The sequence below is a fragment of the Fukomys damarensis genome, unplaced genomic scaffold (genome assembly GCF_012274545.1).
Source record: "Fukomys damarensis isolate Sample0158 unplaced genomic scaffold, DMR_v1.0_HiC HiC_scaffold_15, whole genome shotgun sequence".
NCBI lineage: Eukaryota > Metazoa > Chordata > Mammalia > Rodentia > Bathyergidae > Fukomys > Fukomys damarensis.
Genome location: NW_022900927.1, coordinates 45,531,339 through 45,537,432, shown reverse-complemented (window position 1 = coordinate 45,537,432; position 6,094 = coordinate 45,531,339). Strand labels below are relative to the sequence as shown.

The 6,094-nt window shown below is 34.9% G+C and overlaps 1 long non-coding RNA gene across 1 annotated transcript in view; it reads left to right on the top strand.

Annotated features, from left to right (window-relative positions):
* LOC104852454 overlaps nt 1–6,094 on the top strand; it is a 36,613-nt gene that overhangs the window by 13,752 nt on the left and 16,767 nt on the right. The window lies entirely within an intron of this gene.

The window sequence follows — 6,094 nt, the reverse complement described above, 5'->3', positions numbered from 1 at the left end:
TTTTTTTTTTGTCATCTATGTAGAGTATCATATTATCACCATATAATGACAGTTTAGCTTTTTGCTTTGCTATCTTTATTGCTTTTATTTCTTTCTCTTGTCTAATTGCTGTGGCTAATGTTTACAGAACTATATTCTTGTCTTGTTCCCGATTTTAGCATGAAGATTTTCATTTAGTATGATGCTGGCTGTTGGTATTTCTTACATAGCATTTATCAAGTTGATATAAAGACCATCTATTCCAATTCTTTTTTTCTTTCTTTTTTTTTTTTTGTTGTTGTGTATTTTGGTACCAGGGATCAAACTTGGGACCTTGTACTTGTGAGGCAGGCAATGGCATCACTGAGCTAAATCCCCAGAACTTTATCCCAATTTTCTGCAGGGTTTTTATTATAAATGGGTGTTCAATTTTGTCAAATGCTTTTTCTGCAACTGTTGAGATGATCATATGATTTTTGTCCTTAACTCTGTTAATATAGTGTATTACATTTATTGATATGCATATGTCAAACCATCCTTGCATCCCTAGGATGAATCTGACTTGGTCAGGATGTATGATCTTCTTGATGACCCTCTGTATTCTATTTGCCAGTACCTTCTTGAGGATTTTTGCATCTATGCTTATTAGGGAGATTGGCCTGTAGTACTCTTTCTTGGTTGGATCTTTCCCTGGTTTTGGAATCAAAGTAACACTTGCTTCCAGGAATGAATTTGGAAATATTGCTGCCTTTTCAATTTCATTGAAAAGTTTAAAGAGTAGTGGAAATAGTTCTTCTCTAAAGGTCTTGTAGAATTCAGCATTAAAGCCATCAGGATCTTGGCTTTTTTTTGTTGGTAAATTTTTAATTATGTTTTCAATTTCATTCTTTGTAATTGGGATGTTTAGAATTTTTATATCTTCTTTGTTCAATTTTGATAATTCATATTTATCTAGAAATCTGTACATTAATTCTGTGTTTTCTATTTTATTGGAATACAGTTTCTCAAAGTAGGTGTTGATGATAGTCTGGGTTTCTGGTGGATCTGTTGTGACTTCACATATTTCATTCTGAATTGCATGGATTTGAGAGAATGAAAAAGAAGAAAAGAAAAAGAAGGAAGAAATCCAAATTAGGTCAGGAACAGGAATAAAAAGGGAGATGTAGAACAATGTGGGAGAGCAAGACAGTCAGTGAGAGAAAGAAAAGAAAAATTTGAAGAGAATATAAAAATTAAAATTAAAAATAAGAGAAAAATAGTTTTTAAAATACAAAATAAAAATGAAGGTCCTCCTTTAGGGTATGTCTCTGCTGTCACAATAGACAATGTGGGCAGCAGTGTGCAGATCTAAGTCAATTAGAGATTCAGGCTGAGTTTTGGCTGCAAAGCCCAGGTTGAGCTCCCTGACCTCCTGCAGGGTTGAACTCTGCAAGTTTCTGCTGCAGGTTCCTGCCGCCCTTCCCCGGAAGATAGCCCAAGTTCCACTGTGTGGCGGTGATTCCTCCAACTTATCAATTATGGTGGTCTGGTGTGCTTTTATTGCAGAGAATCTCTTTGCTCTTCCAGTGGGCTTCAGTTTTCATCAAGAAACCTAAGAGAGGCCCTCTTTCTGTTGTTCACTCCTACTCTATCTTCTGGAGCTCAGGAAAATGGCCTTTATGACCCCCTGTGCCTCTGTGGTGTGGATCCAGCTACTGGAGCAGCCAGGAAGACAGAGGCAGCTGGTGAGGGTGTTTGGTGGTGGTATGGTGGCCCTGGCGTTGGTGCTGCAGGCACCTGCGTGGCTCCACTTCCTGCTTGGAGGCCTGGGGTCGTGGTGGGGTAGCAGTTCAGCTCCATGCAGCTCAGCTCCTCAGTGGTCCTCTCATCACTCATTTAGCTTTCAAGGAGTACTTATTTTATGTGCATATGTGTACCTGTATTATACAATTTAGAAGCCAAAATACCCATGCCAGAAGGTTATATTGAGATTTGTGTCACTCATAATATAGAATTAGGGTGCATGTTATGAATTTATATTTTTTCCTTTTATTATGTTAGATGTTCATAGAAATTAATATGAATATACAAATACATTTTATTAATATATGCAACTGCATATCCTAATAAGAGTATATTTATGAAAGTATTAAACTAAAAAGGTAGATGCTAAAGTTTTTAGACATGGAGGTTTCTGGGAAGATGGTCTTGGAGTTTTAAAATTTCCTATATAAACAAGGGCAGGTATTAGGATAGCAGTGACCAAAACACAGACAATATGCAACATTAAACTAACACTGGTTATTTACAAACCATTAAACAAGGGGTTTATTTATAAGCCCTGATGTCTAAGAAAATGAGGACCAACTATAGTGGAACCTTGGTTCATGAATGTTTTTGTTTGCAAACAATTTGAAATTGGCAAAATTTTGTTTTTATCTGTGAACTCTGCATCGGTTGATGAACATGATTGTGGCTATCTTGTTTGCATGAACGCAAACATGGCCATTTTCCCCCAAATTGTGGAATGAATTAAGTTTGTGAACTGAGGTACCACTGTACTACCAGGAAAGACCATGTGGCTTCAGCAATCATTTAAGAGAAAGCAGAGGAAAGACAGGGAAGGTTCTGATGTCCCTGAGGGCTGAACAGTACCCAAATCATCAGCAATATTCCTTCCAATGTCAAATCTTGTACTAAATAGAAAATACAGTGCTATGAGTATAACTTGAATATAAAAAGGAAGGAAATATTAGGGAGAAGAAACTAGAATTATGAGATGTCCAGATGTTTTAAAGCAACAGAAAAGCTCTGGAGCCACAAAACTATGACAGATATCCTAACTTATCTTCCCTTTCCAATAGAGAATAGTATATAGCATGAAAACCATAACTGGAAAGAATTTTGACCAAATTCCACTAATGTTTTTATAATAAAAAAATAAAATGAGGAGCAAAACAACATGTCTGCAAACAATGAGAGCCTGCCAGGATCAACTACACACAAAATTGATGAAAACTATAACCAAGATTTAAAAAGAGAGACACAAACCTGGGCATGGTGCCACCCTGTGAAATCCCAGAATTCTGGGAGGATGAGGCGGGAGGATCACAATTTTGAGCCCAGCATGAGAAAACTTAGAGTCTTAGAGAAAGCCTGTCTCAAAATAGAAAAACTTTAAAAAGGGATGGGGTTGTATCTTAGTATGAAGACCTTGGGTTCGATCTGGGGCGGGGTTCATTTAGGTCAATAGCTATGAAACAAGGAAAAAAGGCTTAAATCACAATTATACAAACTTTACAAAATGAGATAACTGGGAAGAGACATAAGAATAAACACATTTGAAATCTGAGCTCACAGAATGTAGAAAATGGTTTATAAAACAAAAAGAATTTTAGAAGTAAAGATTAAACCAGGAAGAATATGAAAGGGAATTAGTGAACAGATAGTTAATGCCTTAGAGAAGTAGAAAATAAGTAAAATGCAGTATAAAGAAAGAAAGTGTTAAAAAGTATCTGAAGGACAGTGGCTGGTCTAGATTGGGGCAACAAAGATTCAACATATAAACTAGATCCTCAAGAGAAAAAGTAAAGTTATAGATGAGAACAAAATTGGAAAATATAAATCAGGCTTTCAGCAAAAGATAGCTTGAAACTAAGGTGACATGGTACACACTATATTCCTGCTTATAAAAGTGTTAATTCTATTTTGAACTGAACTCCTTGTAATACTCTGTCAAATGCAGTCCACAGAACTAATACTACTAATATTTTGGAGTCTTAGATTCTGATAGGTGCATGAGCTGCCTTCCAGTTTATTTCTGGGTGACATTTTGTCATACGTTTGGCTACTGTACCATATTAACCTGCATGTTTACAGCCTCAGATAGAGGGATTTTTATCATCCTGCTCTTCAGCTAATGCCATATATTCATTATTATTTCAGCACCCCAGATCTGGTACTAATACTACACTAATTGGGAGGGACTACATTATGGTGCTGTAATCCATAATTCCTAAATCTTAGTAGCATGAACAAGAAAGCTTTTTATGTCATGTTGTGCCTCTGATGCAGGTTGGCTGGCTTCTTTCCTTCATTATTTTTTTACTCTAGGACTGGATCATAACCGGCAACAATTAACTGTTGCAATTAGAAAGGGATTCATATTTTATTTATAACTCCCTCATAAATAATAAAATAATCTGGTATAAACACAAGAGACCAAGAAGTATTTTCTAGAATGGATCTGGAAGGGGGATAGAAGTATTTATCAAGAAGTACTAATGAATTTCAACTCAATTAGAAAAAAAACCTGCTCTTTTGTATCTTGCTTTTATCAACTAACCATATTTTAGAGATCTTCCAATCAGTAAATATTTAGTTCATTTTCCTAGTCATATAGTAATCCACTGTATAGCTTATTTAACCATTCTGCCACTGGTGACTTTTTAGAATGAATATATTCTAAATACCTCTATACTAAACATCTTAGTGCATAAATCTCGTTGCCTTAGTTGCATATACTTTAAGATATGAGAAAGCAGAAAGCAGCCCCTAAGTTTGTCTGGCACTCACAGCTAGGCCACCTGTTTCTCCTGGTGGACATAAATAATCTCCTAGGATGCCAACATCACTCAAGATCACTATGATACTATGATAAAATTATTATAAAAAAGAATACTTTATAATTTTGTCTAAACACAAATAAAAACAAGACCACTGTAAAAATACCACAAATTATTGGATATCCCCTTCTCTACCTAGGAAGACTGGCTGCTGCTTATTTTTAGTTACTTATTACAACTTTAGAGTCATTCTAATCTGCCCTTCCTCTTCCTAAAATGGCAATACCTAAATGTAGAAGTGCACCCAATTCCTGAAACTGTGCCCCAAATTATCCAACGAAAACCAAAACCATGTAATGAGAAGCTAGGAATGACTCCAGCAGCTCTCTGAGGTATTTTTCCTTGCTGTAACACATAATGAATCCAACTAGAGTTGTTCAACTACTGCTGTGTCCTTGGTGCTCTCTGACTGGAGCAAACTCATAGATCCTATCCTTGAAGTCAAATTATGCACTGATAAGGCAGTGAGTTTTAATATGGAGTTATTGTCAATTTCCTTCAAAGAGATTTTAACAGTTTATACTCCTGTCAATGGGACAGAAAATGTATTTTCCAAAATTTCTGCCACAAGTCTACAACACCAAACTGTTTAATCTTTGTTAACCTGATGTGTAAAAAGTGTCTATTCTTTTTATATAAATTTCTGTAATTACTACTAAAGCTAAGCATCCTTTCATATTGTAAGCTATTTTTTTCCTGTTGATAAAACTTATGCTCAGTTTCTTATTTGGTTTATATTTTCTTTAATTTGTAAGAACTCTTGAAATAAAAAGAATGTTATTTTTTGTATGTGTCTTATCAGTTGCATGTATGTTACTAGCCTTATTTTTAAAAAATTTACTAGCCTTATTTTTAATAAAATTATGGTAGTGTAGATGTGTAAACATTTTTCTCTGGTGCTGTAGATTGGACCCACAGCCTTGCATGTGTTAGGCAAATGGTCTAACAATGCACTACATTCCCATCCTGGCATATGGAATGGAAAAATTTTTTTTCCTCATTGAGTTTTTTGGTACATTTCAGGTATACAGTACATTCTTCATTGGGCTCTTGTACCTTTACATGACAGGGCTATACTCTTAAGTGCAATAAATAAATCATACATGTGTAAATACCAAATAGTTTCTCTGGTGTGAAAATCTGTAAGTGGAATAGAATTTTTTAGTTTTTTTTTGTTGTTAAATTCATTTAGATTATTTTTTAAGGTTTCCAAGTTTTATAGTTTAAGTCAGACCTTTTAAAATTATAACAGTAAAAATTATATTTTCTTCTAGTCCTTTTACAGTGGATATTTTCTGTTCTTACATCTACATTTCTGTAGCAATTGGCTTTGATCCCCACATCTTCCTCATTGAAATCTCCACATTGACTAGCACTATTTTTCTTATCTTTGACTATTAATTCATTATTTTCTTTTCAGTTTCCTCAATGGTTTTTCCTTAATCTGGTGGACAGTTAGTGTTTGTGGCTCTGAGTGTTTCCCTTTCTTTTTTCTTTTTTTTTTTTTTTTT